The sequence below is a fragment of the Papaver somniferum genome, chromosome 7 (genome assembly GCF_003573695.1).
Source record: "Papaver somniferum cultivar HN1 chromosome 7, ASM357369v1, whole genome shotgun sequence".
Lineage (NCBI taxonomy): Eukaryota > Viridiplantae > Streptophyta > Magnoliopsida > Ranunculales > Papaveraceae > Papaver > Papaver somniferum.
This window is the reverse complement of record NC_039364.1, coordinates 178057329-178073859: the sequence shown is the minus strand read 5'-3', so window position 1 is coordinate 178073859 and position 16531 is coordinate 178057329.

Below are 16531 nucleotides of genomic sequence, written 5' to 3'. Positions count from 1 at the left end.
TTGTAAACTAGATAAACTAATTTTTAACAGAAAAAGTTTGAAAAATGTATTGTAATCACAATTTATATGTTCTAAGGCAGTACGTCTAGTAAAAATTGCATTTCTATGTATGTTGATTCAAGAATATATGAAGGAAGTCAAATTTCACAATAGAAGAAGGACGAAATACAAAGCAGAACTAATCCAAATCCTAACAAATTTCATCTATCTTGAATCAAATAGAAAGACAAAGCCAACAAAAAAGAAAGAGTTCATAAAAATGTTGAATTTTATATTCGTTAACTCAAAAAAGTCTACGCACTTCGTTACAAGTCGGAAATTGATTTCTTAGACTAAATGGTAAAGTAGATAAACTCATCTTTAATAGAAAAAGTATGAAAAATATATTGTAATTACAATTAATATGTTATAAGGCAATACTTCTAGTAAAAATTGCATTTCTATGTATGTTGATTCAAATAAAAAATGAAGGAAGTCAAATTTCACAATAGAAGATGGATGAAAGACCAAGCTGAACTAATCCAAATCCTAAGAAATTTCATCTATCTTGAATCAAATAGAAAGAGAAAGCCAACACAAAAAGAAAGAGTTCATAAAAATGTTGAATTTTATATACGTTAACCCAAAAAAGTCTACACACTTCGTTACGTCTAAGGCAAATTTCACAATAGAAGAAGGATTAAAGACCAAGAAGAACTAATCCAAATGAAATATAAAAATATGTTCTAAGGCATTACGTCTAGTAAAAATTTCCATTCTGTGTACGTTGATTCAAGAAAATATGAACGAAGGCAAATTTCACAATAAAAGAAGGATGAAAGACCAAGAAGAACTAATCCAAATCCAAACAAATTTCATCTATCTTGAATCAAATCGAAAGACAAGCCAACACAAAAAGAAAGAGTTCATAAAAATGTTGAATTTTAAATACGTTAACTCAAAAAAGTCTACACACTTCGTTATAAGTTTGGAATTGATTTCTTACACTAAATTGTAAACTAGATAAACTCATCTTTAACATAAAAGTTTGAAAAATGTATTGTAATCACAAATAATATGTTTGAAGGCATTACGTCTAGTAAAAATTGCATTTCTATGTACGTTGATTCAAGAAAATAGGAAGGAAGTCAACTTTCGCAATAGAAGAAGGATGAATGACCATGCAGAACTAATCCAAATCCTAACAAATTTCATCTATCTTGAATCAAATAGAAAGACAAAGCTAACACAAAAAGAAAGAGTTCATAAAAATTTTGAATTTTATATATGTTTACTAAAAAAAGTCTACACACTTCGTCATAAGTCGGAAGTTGATTTCTGAGACTAAATCGTAAACTAGATAAACTCATCTTTAACATAAAAAGTTTGAAAAATGTATTGTAATCACAAATGATATGTTGTAAAGCATTAACGTCTAGTAAAAATTGCATTTCATGTACGTTGATTCAAGAAAATATGAAGGAATGCAAATTTCACAATAGAAGAAGGATGAAAGACCAAGAAGAACTAATCCAAATCCAAACAAATTTCATCTATCTTGAATCAAATAGAAAGACAAAGCCAACACAAAAACAAAGAGTTCATAAAAATGTTGAATTTTATATACGTTAACTCAAAAAAGTCTACACACTTCGTGATAAGTCTGAAATTGATTTCTGACACTAAATTGTAAACTACATAAACTCATCTTTAACATAAAGTTTGAAAACATGTATTGTAATCACAAATAATATATTCGAAGGCATTACGTCTAGTAAAAATTGCATTTCTATGTACGTTGATTCAAGAAAATATGAAGGAAGTCAAATTTCACAATAGAAGAAGGATGAAAGACCATCCATAACTAATCCAAATTCTAAAAAATTTCATCTATTTGAATCAAATTGAAAGACAAAGCCAATACAAAAATAAAGAGTTCATAAAAATATTGAACTTTTTATACGTTAACTAAAAAAAGTCTACACACTTCGTTATAAGTCGGAAGTTGATTTCTGAGACTAAATTGTAAACTAGATAAACTCATATTTAACATAAAAAGTTTGAAAATATATTGTAATCATAATTAATATGTTCTAAGGCAGTATGTCTAGTAAAAATTACATTTCTATGTATGTTGATTCAAGAAAAAAATGAAGGAAGTCAAATTTCACAATAGAAGAAGGATGAATGACCATGCAGAACTAATCCAAATCCTAAAAAATTTCATCTATCTTGAATCAAATAGAAAGACAAAGCCAACAAAAAAGAAAGAGTTCATAAAAATGTTGAATTTTATATACGTTAACTCAAAAAGGGTTACACACTTCATTACAAGTCGGAAATTGATTTCTTAGACTAAATGGTAAAGTAGATAAACTCATCTTTAATAGAAAAAGTTTGAAAAATATATCGTAATTACAATTAATATGTTCTAAGGCAATACTTCTAGTAAAAATTGCATTTCTATGTATGTTGATTCAAGAAAAAATGAAGGAAGTCAAATTTCACAATAGAAGATTGATGAAAGACCAAGCAGAACTAAACCAAATCCTAACAAATTTCATCTATCTTGAATCAAATAGAAAGAGAAAGCCAACACAAAAAGAAAGAGTTCATAAAAATGTTGAATTTTATATACGTTAACCCAAAAAAGTCTACACACTTCGTTACGTCTAAGGCAAATTTCACAATAGAAGAAGGATGAAAGACCAAGAAGAACTAATCCAAATCAAATATAAAAATATGTTCTAGGGAATTACGTCTTGTAAAAATTGCCGTTCTGTGTACGTTGACTCAAGAAAATATGAAGGAAGGAAAATTTAACAATAGAAGAAGGATGAAATACCAAGAAGAACTAATCCAAATCCAAACAAATTTCATCTATCTTGAATCAAATCGAAAGACAAAGCCAACATAAAAAGAAAGAGTTCATAAAAATGTTGAATTTTATATACGTTAACTCAAAAAAGTCTACACACTTCGTTATAAGTCTGGAATTGATTTCTGACACTAAATTGTAAACTAGATAAAATCATCTTTAACAGAAAAGTTTGAAAAAGGTATTGTAATCACAAATAATATGTCGAAGGCATTACGTCTAGTAAAAATTGCATTTCTATGTACGTTGATTAAAGAAAATATGAAGGAAGTCCAATTTCACAATAGAAGAAGGATTAATGACCATGCAGAACTAATCCAATCCTAACAAATTTCATCTATCTTGAATCAAATAGAAAGACAAAGCCAACACAAAAAGAAAGAGTTCATAAAGAAATTTTGAATTTTATATATGTTTACTAAAAAAATTCTACACACTTCGTCATAAGTCGGAAGTTGATTTCTGAGACTAAATCTTAAACTAGATAAACTCATCTTTAACATAAAAAGTTTGAAAAATGTATTGTAATCACAAATAATATGTTCTAAAGCATTACGTCTAGTAAAAATTGCATTTCTATGTACGTTGATTCAAGAAAATATGAAGGAAGGCAAATTTCACAATAGAAGAAGGATGAAAGGCCAAGAATAACTAATCCAAATCCAAACAAATTTCATCTATCTTGAATCAAATAGAAAGAAAAAACCAACACAAAAACAAAGAGTTCATAAAAATGTTGAATTTTATATACGTTAACTCAAAAAAGTCTACACACTATGTTATAAGTCTGAAATTGATTTCTGACACTAAATTGTAAACTAGATAAACTCAGCTTTAACAGAAAAGTTTGAAAATGTATTGTAATCACAAATAATATGTTCGAAGGCATTACGTCTAGAAAAAAAATGCATTTCTATGTACGTTGATTCAAGAAAATATGAAGGAAGTCAAATTTCACAACAGAAGAAGGATGAAAGACCATCCAAAACTAATCCAAATTCTAACAAATTTCATCTATTTGAATCAAATTGAAAGACATATCCAATACAAAAATAAAGAGTTCATAAAAATATTGAATTTTTTATACGTTAACTTAAAAAAGTCTACTCACTTTGTTATAAGTCGGAAATTGATTTCTGAGACTAAATTGTAAACTATATAAACTCATTTTTAACAGAAAAAGTTTGAAAAATGTATTGTAATTACAATTACTATGTTCTAAGGCAATACGTCTAGTAAAAATTGTATTTCTATGTACGTTGATCCAAGAAAATATGAAGGAAGTCTAATTTCACAATAGAAGAAGGATGAAAGAGCAAGAAGAACTAATCCAAATTCTAACAAATTTGATCTATCTTGAATCAAATAGAAAGACAAAGCCAACACAAAAAGAAAGAGTTCATAAATATGTTAATTATTTATACGTTAACTCAAAAAAGCCTTCACACTTCGTTATAAGTCGGAAGTTTATTTCTGAGACTAAATTGTAAACTAGATAAACTAATCTTTAACGGAAAAAGTTTGAAAAATTTATTGTAATCACAATTTATATGTTCTAAGGCAGTACGTCTAGTAAAAATTGCATTTCTATGTATGTTGATTCAAGAATATATGAAGGAAGTCAAATTTCACAATAGAAGAAGGTCGAAAGACAAAGCAGAACTAATCCAAATCCTAACAAATTTCATCTATCTTGAATCAAATAGAAAGACAAAGCCAACAAAAAAGAATGATTTCATAAAAATGTTGAATTTTTATATACGTTAACTCAAAAAAGTCTATACACTTCGTTACAAGTCGGAAATTGATTTCTTAGACTAAATGGTAAACTAGATAAACTCATCTTTAATTGAAAAAGTTTGAAAAATATATTGTAATTACAATTAATATGTTCTGAGGCAATACTTCTAGTAAAAATTGCATTTCTATGTATGTTGATTCAAGAAAAAATGAAGGAAGACAAATTTCACAATAGAAGATGGATGAAAGACCAAGCAGAAATAATCCAAATCCTAAAAAATTTCATCTATCTTGAATCAAATAGAAAAAGAAAGCCAACACAAAAAGAAAGAGTTCATAAAAATGTTGAATTTTATATACGTTAACCCAAAAAAGTCTACACACTTCGTTACGTCTAAGGCAAATTTCACAATAGAAGAATGATGAAAGACCAAGAAGAAATAATCCAAATCAAATATAAAAATATGTTCTAAGCCATTACGTCTAGTAAAAATTGCCTTTCTATGTACGTTGATTCAAGAAAATATGAAGGAAGGCAATTTTCACAATAGAAGAAGGATGAAAGACCAAGAAGAACTAATCCAAATCCAAACAAATTTCATCTATCTTGAATCACATAGAAAGACAAAGCCAACACAAAAATAAAGAGTTCATAAAAATGTTGAATTTTATTTACGTTAACTCAAAAAAGTCTACAAACTTCGTTATAAGTCGGAAAATGATTTCTGAGACTAAATTATAAACTAGATAAACTCACTTTTAACAGAAAAAGTTTGAAAAATGTATTGTAATTACAATTAATATGTTCTAAGGCAATATGTCTAGTAAAAATTGTATTTCTATGTACGTTGATCCAAGAGAAGAAGGATGAAAGACCAAGAAGACCTAATCCAATCCTAACAAATTTCATCTATCTTGAATCAAATAGAAAGACAAAGCCAACACAAAAAGATAGAGTTCATAAAAATGTTGAATTTTATTTACGTTAACTCAAAAAAGTCTACACACTTCGTTATAAGTCGGAAATTGATTTCTGAGACTAAATTGTAAACTAGATAAACTCATTTTTAACAGAAAAAGTTTGAAAAATGTATTGTAATTACAATTAATAAGTTCTAAGGCAATACGTCTAGTAAAAATTGTATTTCTATGTACGTTGATCCAAGAAAATATGAAGGAAGTCTAATTTCACAATAGAAGAAGGATGAAAGGCCAAGAATAACTAATCCAAATCCTAACAAATTTCATCTATCTTGAATCAAATAGAAAGACAAACCAACACTAAAAGAAAGAGTTCATAAATATGTTAATTATTTATACGTTAACTCAAAAAAGTCTACACACTTCGTTATAAGTCGGAAGTTTATTTCTGAGACTAAATTGTAAACTAGATAAAGTAATCTTTAACGGAAAAAGTTTGAAAAATTTATTGTAATCACAATTTATATGTTCTAAGGCAGTACGTCTAGTAAAAATTGCATTTCTATGTATGTTGATTCAAGAATATATGAAGGAAGTCAAATTTCACAATAGAAGAAGGTCGAAAGACAAAGTAGAACTAATCCAAATCCTAACAAATTTCATCTATCTTGAATCAAATAGAAAGACAAAGCCAACAAAAAAGAATGATTTCATAAAAATGTTGAATTTTTATATACGTTAACTCAAAAAAGTCTATACACTTCGTTACAAGTCCGAAATTGATTTCTTAGACTAAATGGTAAACTAGATAAACTCATCTTTAATTGAAAAAGTTTGAAAATTATATTGTAATTACAATTAATATGTTCTGAGGCAATACTTCTAGTAAAAATTGCATTTCTATGTATGTTGATTCAAGAAAAAATGAAGGAAGTCAAATTTCACAATAGAAGATGGATGAAAGACCAAGCAGAAATAATCCAAATCCGAAAAAATTTCATCTGTCTTGAATCAAATAGAAAAAGAAAGCCAACACAAAAAGAAAGAGTTCACAAAAATGTTGAATTATATATACGTTAACCCAAAAAAGTCTACACACTTCGTTACGTCTAAGGCAAATTTCACAATAGAAGAATGATGAAAGACCAAGAAGAAATAATCCAAATCAAATATAAAAATATGTTCTAAGCCATTACGTCTAGTAAAAATTGCCTTTCTGTGTACGTTGATTCAAGAAAATATGAAGGAAGGCAATTTTCACAATAGAAGAAGGATGAAAGACCAAGAAGAACTAATCCAAATCCAAACAAATTTCATCTATCTTGAATCACATAGAAAGACAAAGCCAACACAAAAATAAAGAGTTCATAAAAATGTTGAATTTTATTTACGTTAACTCAAAAAAGTCTACAAACTTCGTTATAAGTCGGAAAATGATTTCTGAGACTAAATTATAAACTAGATAAACTCACTTTTAACAGAAAAAGTTTGAAAAATGTATTGTAATTACAATTAATATGTTCTAAGGCAATATGTCTAGTAAAAATTGTATTTCTATGTACGTTGATCCAAGAGAAGAAGGATGAAAGACCAAGAAGACCTAATCCAATCCTAACAAATTTCATCTATCTTGAATCAAATAGAAAGACAAAGCCAACACAAAAAGATAGAGTTCATAAAAATGTTGAATTTTATTTACGTTAACTCAAAAAAGTCTACACACTTCGTTATAAGTCGGAAATTGATTTCTGAGACTAAATTGTAAACTAGATAAACTAATCTTTAACAGAAAAAGTTTGATAAATGTATTGTAATCACAATTAATATGTTCTAAGGCAGTACGTTTAGTAAAAATTTCATTTCTATGTATGTTGATTCAAGAATATATGAAGGAAGTCAAATTTCACAATAGAAGAAGGACGAAAGACCAAGCATAACTAATCCAAATCCTAACAAATTTCATCTATATTGAATCAAATAGAAAGACAAAGTCAACAAAAAAGAAAAGGTTCATAAAAATGTTGAATTTTATATACGTTAACTCAAAAAAGTCTACACACTTCGTTACAAGTCGTAAATTGATTTCTTAGACTAAATGGTAAACTAGATAGTTGTAGGTGATGATGATGTCATCGGCTAATTCTTAGAGGCTTCATGGGGATAAATAAAAGAAGACGGTTTGGGTTTATTATATTCCATTGAAACATATTTGTAGGTGATGATGATGTCATCGGCTAATTCTTAATTCCCTTTAGAAAAACTCAGTTTAACCCAACCACGACTTCAATCATGCAATTTTAGTATGTTTGAGGTACTCATATACACATGTGAGTTAACTGGTTGGATCTCAAACATGAACACTGATGGTGTTGGTGGAGCTTTCGAGTATGATGAGTGTTTAGGGTGTCAATTAATGTTGTAGCTACAAACAAATGGAGAATAAATTCAAGTATCATAAAAGAAATAAGGTTGTAATATATTCACCACAAATTTGTATGTTCAACCGAAAAAGTGGTAAAATCACCAAGTCAAGTTTCTTTAGCATAACCAGTGACAAAATTTACTTCATTATACCACACAACTCACTTTTTGTATCTTAGAAGTTGTTGAGAACCAATTAGAAAGGATCAATGAATAAGAATTTAAGATCTTCATGGCTGCTGAAATTTTGACCAAAGAGAATATATTTCTTATGTCATCCGTTTTATTTGAACGTCCAAACTAACCATTTGAAAGAACTTTACATCTTATTTAGACCAGTACGTATGATAGTGCAGGGTATTAAAAATAAAAAAAGGTCACTATATGTTACTACTTAATAATTTTTTTTCCAAATTACTATTTAACGAACAACTACAATAAAATATAAGTTCACTTGATATTGCATGCCCCGATGACGGTGTAGGGCTCATTATATCTAAAACCTTAATAACAAAAAAAAACTAATTAATCCTTATACAAACGCTACTACACCAGCGTGCCTCTAAAGTTCAACTTTGAACGACAATCCTTATGGTGGATCACCCATTATATGCATAACCGTTGCATGAACATTTACATATGTTCTCGATGCTCAAAGGCTAAGGACCCTTGATTCCAATGACTGAAAATGTTCCGCAACACCTTTACACTTCTTTGCACTAACATGCTAGAATTTAAAAAGGATCTCCTATTGATAAGTTACCCTTCTTTTCACTGAAAAACTACAAACCAAAGGTCTGCTGGAGTCTAGGATACCTCGCTAATAGAATGTGCACCTGATGTCGGCATTACAAATACAAAATTCGCTCTCTTGGTAGCTTTTATCTGCTAGTCTCCACTTTCTTTAACACAAAACAATAATTTTTTTTAAAGAAAGCAGTATAAAAAGAAAAAATAACTTGTTTAATAGGTGAAGTCAAATTAAAAATAAAATTATATTTTACAACTTAGCTTCATCAGTGAAGTTCACATTAATTTGGTGTCAGGAACTCTTATTTTTTGTCTTCACTTAGGTCATCTCTAAGTTTCTTTCCCATTGTTGGTGGAGTTTCTCCATTTTCAATTTCGCATGCATTTGGATACAATTTTACGTTAGAATTTACTAATACTAATTGTATGTTATAATGAATGTTACCTGAATGTAAATTGTTTAATAGTTCATTATATATATATATATATATATATAAATATATATATATATGTATACCATTTTCGAACTTTGACGTGATATTATTATTGAAACAACTTTGGCAAATAGATTCCAACATTACGTATGGTGTTCTTTACATTCAAAGAAATAAAAATTGAGCAAGTAAAAGTATTTTACAGTTAATTAATCAAGAAATCAGAACACCATGCATTTTTACTTCTAAGCGACTGACTCCTAATCTTGGCCATGTATATGAAAAATTAATATCAAGAAAACTATGATTCCAACTAATTTCTACGGAAACATCGTTGCACTCACTCGTTATCATTGACTTGGACGCGCCTAAGACAGAGTTCAACCCTTCCATAGTTCTAACCAAAACTTTGGTATTTCCACCTGCTTCATCTCACTAGACACCTGGACACGGAGGGATATCAACAAATGTTCCTTATGTTCCTTATGTTCAGGGACGGAGGGATGTAGGGACAAATTGGGTCCGCCGACACCACTTGATTCTGAAATCCCACAAATTTAGGCTTGTAATTTTAGATATCAACAAATGTTCTTTATGTTCAAGGACCTGGACCATGATAATTTTAGATATCAAAAAATGTTCCTTATGTTCAGGGACGGAGGGATGTAGGGACAAATTGGGTCCGCCGACACCACTTGATTCTGAAATCCCACAAATTTAGGCTTGTAATTTTTGTAATGTACATGTATCGTGGGGGAAAATATGCTTTATAAAATTGAAAATTTATTTTTAATGGGGTCAAAATCATAAAATTCATATAAAATAAATAAAAATTCATCAAATGTACGACGTAAAAACAAAAAGACGATCAAAATCACTATGTCTAATTTAATTAAAATATTATATAATTTGATTTTCACTTAGTTAATATTAAAAAGTCAATAAAAATGCCTAAAAAAAATCGGTAGAAATCTATAATTTCACACCATAACCTAATAAAGCTTTCTTTTAGCATTTTCAAACCCACTAATACCCTCTCATGAAACATTAGGCACTTCATCGCTAACAATCAATACTTCTACTATATCCTAAGAAACAAACGATATGTATTGTACCTTATGGGAGAATTGGAAATAATCGCCCAGAAATAATGGCAATATGATGCCAACGAAAAAACTATAATGAGATTATGCGAAGTCCATACTTACGAAAAATTGATATGGAAATATCAAATTGAGATTGCCATCAATTTGATAATATTTTAGGATCTAAGGTCCATACTTAAGAAAAATTTCCATCTCAAAGCCACCTGAAATTAGATGTCCAGATAGTAAATAGATGGCAATATGATGCCAATGAAGAAACTACAATGAGATTATGCGAGATGTAGCGTGGTAATGGAGGAAAATGCGGCTTTCTAATCCACATTGTATCCCTTTAGCTTCTTCCACATATAAATCCATTATTGTCATCTACTAAATCTCATCGTATCAATCAATTAAGTTATATCGTTCACATCAAATAAACCTTAATTCAAATTAATCAAAATGAATTTGAATGGTTTTTATTAACAATTAGAATTTTGAAAGCAGTGGACATCTGCTACAAAGATCAAACTGTAGCTAACAATCATATCTTTTTGTTTTGGTGATAGTTAGAAACTGAAACCAAATCAAACAGAACGATAATTGAAAGGCCCCCCCTGGAGTCTCTTCATAGGGTAATTGAGTGGGGCCTCCAAGGAATCAAATTAAACAATTAAACCAATAAGAAGGAAAAAAAAGATAGGTAAAACAACAATGAATTCTCAGTCGACTAACATACATGATATGGTTTGAATATCTAGATTTAAAGCTATCCATTGAATATGAAACAATAATATGGAGTGTACGATTAATGTATTTGATCAACTCTCATTGAACGATCAATGTGAACTACTTGTTTTTTGTGGAGTTGACTTATTTGACTGGGACTCGAAATATTGCATTGAACATTTTTGAATCCGGGTGTTATTGTGTTAATGGTCATTTCAATAGGACTCAAAATACATTCCTTGTTTGTTCTTCCTCTAAGTTTGGAAAAGAAGTAAATGTTAATTAAGATGTTGGGTTAGATATTATTATAGTTGTAACGAGATTTACTCCAAAATAGTGATAAAGAAGGGAAAAAACTATCTTTTAGTATTTGTTTTTCTTCTTGAACATAGGAGACCATGAGGATTAAGCAGGTAAATGATTAAAATAATTGGTTGTGGAGGTAAAGCATTCATCTTTTCGTTTTTTTTTCTTCTTCTTGAACATAGGTGACCATGAGGATCAATCAAGTACAGGACCAAAACAATTGGTTGTGTAGGTAAAGCATTCAATATGATGTGGTCAACTATCGATATATAGCATTTTGAGAAGTACCATTGAATTATAAGACATCATAATTTATCCACTTTTCTTACCTCCTGAGAGTTTGATTCTTTCACTGCACTCATGAAAATTTGAATGTCAAGCCTTATTGTTCTCTCCATATTCATCAGATTGGGTATCTTCTTTGGGACAACTTCTGCATTATGAATGACGGATAGTTAAAATATTTTATTTCTGAAGGGAAACAAATTTGAACAAATGTACATTATTAGAGCCAGAGACAGATTTATCTTAGTCCAACAAAATTTCTACAGTTTGCATCAACATTAAATTTACAAAGTCTTCCAAACCCCTAGTAGTATTAAGAAAATTTCTATTATGGGAGAGGTGATTTACATGTCCCTCTCAAAGACATAAAAAAAGGAACTTCTAAAGCAGAGTTGAGTAACAATACACCAAATTCCAAATGTAAATCAATTTTTCTTTACCTGCAACATCATGTAGTTGAGTATATATTGAAGGTGATTTCCTTGGCACAGAGTACTCGTGGTGTGTTCAGCAAATTTTGTTGTAAAGAAACAAAATAATACGACACACAGCTTCAACCAAATAAACTTTCTTAATGCCATCGGATTCTCAAGTAATGATGTGAATTAACGTCACTGGAATCATAAAAAATGGCAGTTTTTGAAGGCAAAAGAATGGCTTTTAAACCTTTACTATAAATACATCCAAGTGCAAACATAAGCAATATGAAAAGGGTGCTCCAGAAGGTATCATTTACTAAAGAGAAAATATACATAGTTTAGAATGCTACATGGTTTAGATTAACCACTTTGCTTTATAAAGTGGTTGATCTAGATGCCTCTTACTCGAAAGCTACATTATAATTGCATTGCAGATACCATGGTCTAGAATCCAAGCAAACTTTTCCTTCTTGTGGTATCTCTCCAGAAACCGAAGTTGCTCCTATATATTTGTGCACAGGTTAAGTAATCCAATGTCAACTATTATGACAAAGATGGAATATGTATGGTTTTGAATGCACACTCCAGTTCCCAGGGTTTCACTTGTTGAACTATCTACCCTGCACCCATGAATATAATTGCTTTTAAATACTTCACAAAGAATTGGAATTAGATTGTTCCATTTTGATCCTTCCCATATACCAAGATGATATATGACACCCTTCTTGATCCCACACATGTATTGCACTACATAATTGAAGATCTAATATTGTCAACTGAAGCATGTGAGGTTTTAGCCTACCAAAATAACAATGCCATCTGCGGGAGTCGAACCCACAACTACATGGTTGAGAACCATATGATCTTCCATTTGAGCTAAGACAGAAAGTAAAGTGATTACATGAGTGAACCATATGGTATTGTGCTAACATACTATCCCAGGAGTAACTTAGAGTAAGGAATAACACAATTTGTAAAAAGGATAAGAGGGATTCTAAAGAAAGAAACACACAACGTGATGAAGCTGCAATTACGTAGTCATCTATTTCCTCTATTTTGGTAGACTCCTACTTCATGAATCCAAGTTCAAAAGAAATCGAAGTTCAATGTTTTTATGGATACTTACAGATCATAATGATTATTTTTTTTTAGCATAACATATTAAACGTAATTGATAATTCAAAGAGAACAATCATAGAAAGAAACTTCACTAATAATAGAAACTGATTTATTCTTTTAGTAAACTGCAAGTTCTTATTTGTTTTTTCCTCGGCCATGACCAAGATCCAAATTAGAGAACAGAGATCTAAACAGGGGATACTATGAAAAGAAGGAAAAAAACACTACCAAAAAAAAAGAGAATTAAAGGAAACATATTTCCAGGATCATGTTCAAATGGAAAAAAACATATCCACGCCTATATAGACGTGAATATCCACCTGGTATATAGGTTACAAATGATTCCCCTTTGGCTTTGAACATGAACTATAAGTTTCCTATTTGAAGGTATAGAAGAATACCTGAATAGCTGCTGATTGGAGGTCAAAAGCAGCGAAATTCCAAGCCCTTTGCAGTTTCCTAAGGCACTTGTCTACATGCATCCTTGAAGATGTTGTATCCAGTGGCTCCAAAGTAAACTAAGTAATTAGACTATCAAACTACATGAATGGAAAAATTATAGAAAACTATTTAGCATGTATACATCAAAAGAAAGTTAGTCCCCTAATTTAGTAGAACTTATGATGTACCATATTCTACATCATTCCCAAATTCAAATTACTAAAAAACACTGAACACAATTAAAATGGTAGGTAACAGGCTTATGGATGTTTTTACAACCAACCAAGCAAAGTATTTTAGCAGAAAAAAAAAGATAATACATGTCTTACTATTGCAGTGAAAAAGCCCAAACAACAATAATTATCAAGTTTTTACTGTTTCCAATAGATTTGGGTCTGCTCTTTCTAAGATATAACTTCTTAAAGTAGCCGTATCCATAGCAATACTCAAATTCAGCAGTGAAAGATTGAAAATGATAGGTCCTAAGCCCTTAGAACTAAGAAAAAGCTTATACAAAATGCTTCACATATGACATCAAAGAAGTTCCTACAAAGAACGTTCACCGCAAATATAAACAATCAGTGCTGCAAGTTGTTCTCCAGTAAACTAATTAACAAAACAATGTTACTCATGGCCATCAGGATTCAGGAATAAGTACACGTTTTATTTATTTTTATTTAGAAGATTGAATGTAAGACTACGTAACCTATTGATGTAAGTTGTTGATCAATGTCATAAACGTAGATAGTTCTAATAATGTCACCTCGTCGTGCCTATCTAATTTGGAATTTTGATATAGAATTCCAACTACTAAAGCATAGTTCTCTTTCTATATTGCTTTTGCAGGTTTCAACTGAAAGCAAAGATACAACAGTGAACTTATAGATTCATGTTTTCTATTAATGAGAAAGTGAACCTTAGAGATTCCTATTCTAGAACAGTTCATAAGTTGAACAGATAAAACAACACCCCTCCTTACCTGGATTGCATGTACAAACTCATAAAACCCTTCCAATTTTCTATTTTTCTATTAGTCTCAGCATCTAATACCCTCAACAAAAACATCATCAGCTCCTCCATTTTCTATTTTCTGTCTTTTGTTCTCGCTAAACCTATTAGATAAGCAAGCTGAGAATAAAATCGCATACTCGTTTGGTAGGGTACCACAATAACACCAGTTAGAGGTAACTTAAGTGAATGCTACTTCCACATGGCTATTTGGATTAGTTGAATCATGTCAACATACCAAGATTAGTCATCTACTGAGACTCATTGTTTCTATGGTATCAAAAGTGATGGTTGTGGTTCTTAAATCAGAGTTTAAACTACCTGTAGGTTGTAATTCCCACCATTAAACTTATCTAGTCTATGATTATCTGACAACATAGCTTCAAAACAAATTACTTTTAAATTAGCGAAACTCGGTGAGTACTCTCTGTTCATGTTCAGGTCACTCTTAAATTACTGATCTTTGAGTAAAATAAATAAAAAATATATCTTACATGCAAGGATCTTATTGTTGGTTTAATGGAGCCATGCTGAGGCACTCACCTAGGCAGAAAATATTGAAGGAATCCCTACGTAATATGCATCATCTCAAAATGAATCTTATAGTTGGTATAATTTTAAACACTGACTAACGACATATTGTGATGCTTCAAAATCATTTGGAACAGAAAACAATCAAGAAAATACATGAAAAGAGATAAGTAAATGACTGAAACAATGGAGCCTGGAGTTATAGAGTTATTCCTTTAATAAAGAATGATCATCTGTACCTGAAAAAGGTTTGGAACTAAGGATTTTTCCAACAAAATCTTAGATGTCAGATTTCTCTTAGAGCAATTGTAACTGTGACATTGGTTTGAACTTGTTGACAACACCACCTTCATTCTCCTTTCAAATCTTGTACGTTAACCTGTTAGCAAATGAAGAAACTCGTGTTATTTATGAGTCTATGGAACTTTTATACGAACACTATTAAATCGTAGAAGGATCATACAGAATCGGCAACAAAGCTATATATATATAGAGAGAGAGTGGGAGAGAGAATATGTGCCATCACCTTTATAAACCAAGTTTACCCAAATAATTGCAAATAACCTCACGTGAGTATGTAACAGATGATACCCAAGAAATTAATGCGCGAGCACCCACCCCATGAATCAAATGTTAAATAGCTCACAAATGTAAGACTGGTATAAGCATATCTAAGAAGCTAAAACATAATATTTTTAAGTACACTTCCGTTAATTTGAAAAAACATGATTGGGGGGAAGCCATGATTAAGATATAGACGGAAAAGTATCATTCGCTTGTATAGAAACCTAAAATTTAAATTGGATTCGTAATTCTGCCAACTTATAACCTTTAAATGATTGAACCATATAGAACCAAGAAACTGCATCTCAGAAGGCACTCCGAACTTGCTACATAAAGAGTTCATGACGGAAATTCCCATGCATGGCATAACTTAGCGGAGCTTTTATAAAATATAGTAATTCAACATATTGTTTAGGAAGCCCTATCCAAGGCTGATCCATGAATGTTAAGGGTTCAAATTCATCCATAGTCCATAGATGCTTCAAAGTAAAACAAAAAAATCATCCATAGGGTATCTATGTCAGATAGCATCAGGAGGGAGCTAAAACTAAAGAATTATACCGGCGTTACCCATTATAAATCACTAAGTAGAACTAATCTCTTGCAGATCAATTGATTAATCAAATATATTATAACCAAATCCAATTTAGTATTTAAGAAAAATCGAATTTCACAATATGAATACACTACATTCTACAAAGTTTTGTACTACAAAACTGGTTGCTACATTAAGCATACAAAAGATGCTATTCGAGAACTACGATATGAATAGACTACATTGTTTAAAGTTTGCTATTGCAAAGCTGGCTAGGATTTCCAGAAGAATATGCAATTCGTTTGACGAAGAATATTCAAGTGGCTGAAGCTGAAGGAGCTACTTTCGGAGCAACAAAAATAAATGCAAGTACATCATTAAAAAGG